Source organism: Manacus vitellinus, unplaced genomic scaffold (genome assembly GCF_001715985.3).
Source record: "Manacus vitellinus isolate BGI_N305 unplaced genomic scaffold, ASM171598v3 ctg7180002436335_pilon, whole genome shotgun sequence".
In the NCBI taxonomy this organism is placed as follows: domain Eukaryota; kingdom Metazoa; phylum Chordata; class Aves; order Passeriformes; family Pipridae; genus Manacus; species Manacus vitellinus.
Window position 1 is genome coordinate 659 of NW_021938715.1, and position 4223 is coordinate 4881.

The 4223-nt window shown below is 50.9% G+C and overlaps 1 long non-coding RNA gene across 1 annotated transcript; it reads right to left on the minus strand.

Moving 5' to 3' along the window:
- Positions 1-230: 230 nt before the first annotated feature.
- Positions 231-4138, minus strand: LOC108643107. The gene is made up of 3 exons (XR_001922820.1): positions 4029-4138; positions 3773-3915; positions 231-319 (listed from the first exon to the last, which is right to left on the minus strand). It is a non-coding gene; the product is annotated as an uncharacterized LOC108643107 (long non-coding RNA).
- Between the last annotated feature and the right edge of the window lie 85 nt (positions 4139-4223).

The following is a 4223-nucleotide window of genomic DNA, read 5'->3' on the forward strand; positions in this document are numbered from 1 at the left end:
GCATCTTCCCCCGGTTAGTTTAAGGATTTGGGGGGTTTTAACATCTCAAGGCAAAACTGTACATATGTATCCCTAACACGCGGGGGAAAAAAATTAAGAGAAGCAGCCCGCCAAGTGGTTTCTCGTTTTAATTGCATGCAGGTGGCGTATTGCCTCGTCGTTAGTGCCCTTCGCTGAGGTGGTGTATTAAGTGGAGCGACAACAATCACAAAGAGAGTCCGAAGTCATGTTTTTAAACTTGCCTGAAAGCAGGGTGGACTGTCCTCTCATACAATTTAGGGACTCGCACATCTGCGTGTCACTAGTTAAAGTCTTCCCTCTAGGACAAAGCAGAAGAAGTACATTAAAAAAGTGTGGAGCGGCGCCGGGAAGGTGTGCGGGGCGGCGGGGCGCGGGCCGGGGGAGCGCAGGGCGGGTTCGGGCGGCGCTGCGCGGGGCTGCGCGGGCAGCGGCGGCGGGGCCCGGGAGGTGCGGGGGGAGCCCTCCGCGGCTGCCCTGCGTGCTGGGAGCGGGGATCCATTTTACCTCCGGGTATTTTCCTCGAGTTATTTTTCCCCCCACCCTCCCCCTTTCCCCGCGGCACTGGCAACTTTTTCTACCCCAAACTCCCCGTCTTGTGATTAACTTCTTTTTTGGTCTTTAGATCTTCCCCTTTTTCACTGTACTGTGACACACGCTGTCTACCTCGCCTCACTGCTTTAAAAAGTAAGAACAGGAGGGGGTGAGAACTGTTAAACAAAGCCTACAGAAAGCGAACAATGGCCTCCATTCTGCTCCTCTACCCAAACCCCGAGTGCAGAAACCCAGGCTCCTTAACCGGCCGCGCAGCTTCCCAACTCAACGGACCAACAACCCTCCAACTTACAAAGAGCAGAGAAACAAGCCCCTTCTCCCTTCATTAGTGCCTGCCTTGACCCAGCGCCTGGACAGTCCCCAGCGCCTTCCCCCCCCCCCACCCCCCTCTCTCGCTCGCTCGCTCCCTCCTTCCTTCACTGCTCCCTCTCTCCTCCTCTCGCCCCTCCCTCCCTCCCTCCTTCCCTCTCTCCCCCCCCCGCCACCCCCCGGCCCACTTATTTATTTATTTATGCGTCCCCATGTATTTATTTGAAATCGTCGCGGGTGAAAATGGAAAAGTAATTTCTCGTTATAAATATCTGGCGGTAATTGTGTTACTGGTGCGAGTTGTTAGGGGTTGTAAAAAGATACAACAGCTCAGTGGGGTGCTCAATTGGGGAGGGACAATTACAATAAAGAGCCCATTCAAGGGGGTTGCTAAAAAAAAAGGAGGTAAAATAATGAAATAGTCGCAGCCTTCATTTTCTCTCCTTTTTTTTTCGCCTAAAAATACTCATTCTCTTTCTTTTGCGCCTATAATGAATATTAATTTTACTCTTCCTGCATATGATGGAGAATTCAAAGAGGCACGTTTCCCCATTCAGGACTAGCCATGGTATAATTTATTAAGTAGCTTTTAGCAATCTTAAATCCATAAAAATAAACATCAAACAAGTACTTTCTCGCAGCATGAAGACTTTAACTGGTAAATATTTACTGCTCTTTGGAGAGCTACCTGATTAGCAGCAGAGCAAGCTACACTGTACTTCAATGGAGACGTGGTGATATCTCCTTCAGCTGAACTGAACGTGAAGTCATCCCTTTAATACACCAAACACGTCTGCATAGACACACACCGAACGGGAAACCCACTTCTCCAGACACAATTTCCTCCCGTATTTCATGCACAAATCATAAGCGTGGGGCCTACGGGGTTAAAGAAACCGTCCAGAAAGGCACCAGGAAACTTCCAGCCCTCAGCTCTGCCCGCACGGACCTCAGAAATGACACTGAGTGGGTTTAAAAGAAATGGAGGGGGGGGGGAATAAAAAAAATAAAAAAAAAAAAAAGAAAAAAAGAAAAAAAAAAAAAGAAGACCACGAAACAAAACAAACCCAAACAGAGCCTTGAAAGCGGTTTGCAAAGAGGCGAGGTAGCCAAGATCTTCAGCAAGAGAAGAGGAGGCGTGGACAAGGAGCTGCGTCGTCTGCTTCAGCAGCTCGCCACCGCCTCCAGCCCGGCCCGGCGGCCCCGGCCAGGCCTGGCGGCCCCGCAGCACCAACGCGAAATCGCCTCCTCCTGCCGTGCCCCGCATTCGCTGCTGCCCCGTAGGAACCCCCGGACCCTCGCCGGGCCCGTGGGACGCGGCCGGCTCCCTCCGAGAACTGGGATGCAATTTGCCGCGTCCTAATAGGCCGGGCCTAATCTGCCACTCGGTTTTTAATCTCGAAATCGTCATACTGTCTCATGGAGGAGAGCAATTTTTTTCCCCCTCTCCCGGTGAAACCGTAATGAAACCTTTAGGAAAAAGTTTCGCGTTCCCGGGGCAAATGAGAAAAGGATAAAAACGAATCGGTTTGCGATGAGGCGTTGGTGAAGGTCAGCAGCTATAAACATTTATTGTCAAGGGCCACTTTTATTATTTTATGCCCCTAAAATGGAGAAGATGCTGTCACTTTTCTTCTCTAATACGTTGTTGTGGTTTTCCGAAACAGCCTCTGCCAGGTACATTGAATCATTCGAGAAAGTTTGTTTTTAAACTTTTCAGAAATGATTCCTGCTCTGCATGCCCATGTAACCCTTCCGTGCAAAGCGTTACAAGGTTAAATTCAAACCCAGGTTGTTTTTTTTTTTTTTTGCAATTGCACTTGCGAGGGGAAAAGGAATCAAGTTTATTGTTGTGCTTCGCTAGAGCAAATGTATATTTTTTTTTTCCTTGCATGGACAAGAGTTTGCAACTTCTTAAAAATTAAAAAAAAAAAAAAAAGAAAGCTTTGCTGTAGTTGGGGATCGCAGAGGTGGGCCAAAGAGGCTTTTGTAGAAATACGATATATCAAGGTTTTTTAAATTAAAAAAAAAAAAAAGCGTGTCGATTTCAAAAGAGTAAAAAAATTCCCCCGCCGGCAGCACGCGAGCCCCGGTGCCGCGGCAGGACGGGGCGGTGCGGGGCATCCGGCGGGGCCCTCCACGCACGGTGCGGGCTGCTCCGCGCCCCCGGCGCTTCTCCCGCGCCGGAGCTGGGAAAGTTGCCGGCACTAGGGACAAGTTGGGAAGATCCCCGGGTGGCTGATTAAAGCTGACAGCCCTTCAGCTCCGCTCAGCTCCCCGCCTGTACCGCGCCTGGGAGCTGACTTGGCCTAGGATGTGGGTTATTTTTATTTTTTTTTTTTTTTTCCCACAGGCAACTCTCCCGGCCGCTCCCTCTGTGTTTCTCCCCCACCATCAGGGGTGAGCCTTCCCTAACCGAGACCGCAGAACACAAAGCAGAAGTCGGGGACGGGGCCGCCCCCGGGGCAACGAGGCGCCGCTTCCCTCCCTCTCTCCCTCCCACTCGGCGTGGCGTGGGGCCGGAGCCTTTCTCGGGTCCCACCGCCCCTACGAGCTGGGTACCGGCAGCATCGGCACCACAGACACCAGCGCTTGTGCTCTCCCTGACCAGCAAACGCTGCGTGGGAATTACTGCTGCTGGTGTTGGCATTGGTTTCCGAGTCAGATGCTTTAGCTTTTCCAGAGGACACGGGCTCATGTGAAAGGCAGAAAGTTTGTGAGCTCCTGGGCTGGAAAGTTCCCTGGGAAGCTCTCCGGAATGCAAATGGGAATATGAGAGAGAGAGAGAGAGAGAGAGAGAGAGAGGGAGAGAGGAGGGGTGAGAGAGAGAGCCCTGCCTAAATATTAAAATGCGAGGAGGGAGAAGTTGGGAGAATAAATGAGCACTCACCTTTATGAGGCATCCTGTCTTGTTGTCAAAGCTCCTGTCAATAGTTTAAGAGCGCACTGATTTAAAATGATGGTGCTTTAAAAAGAGTTGCCAGCAAAATAGTTTTTCTCCACTGAAGCTGCTGGTTGTGTGATCTTGAATTCCTGGGAAGGAGACAGAGATTGACAATAAAATGGGCTGTCAGTGACTGGAGAGCGAGAGATAAAAGAGTGTGTGAGTGAAGTGGGGGAGAGAGAGAGAGAGAGGCAGAGCACACCTATGCTGATTGGTGATGGTTCAAGTGTATTAATGTGTGTGTGCCTTGGTCTCTGCCTCGCCTCCACCGCTCTCCACTGGCCCATTAGTGAAGCCTGACCTCTGTCATCATCCTCCAGCAAAACACTTCCTTCCCGAGGAGCGCCGGGGACCCGAGCGGGGGGGAGGAAAAAAAAAAAAACAAACCCACCAAAAA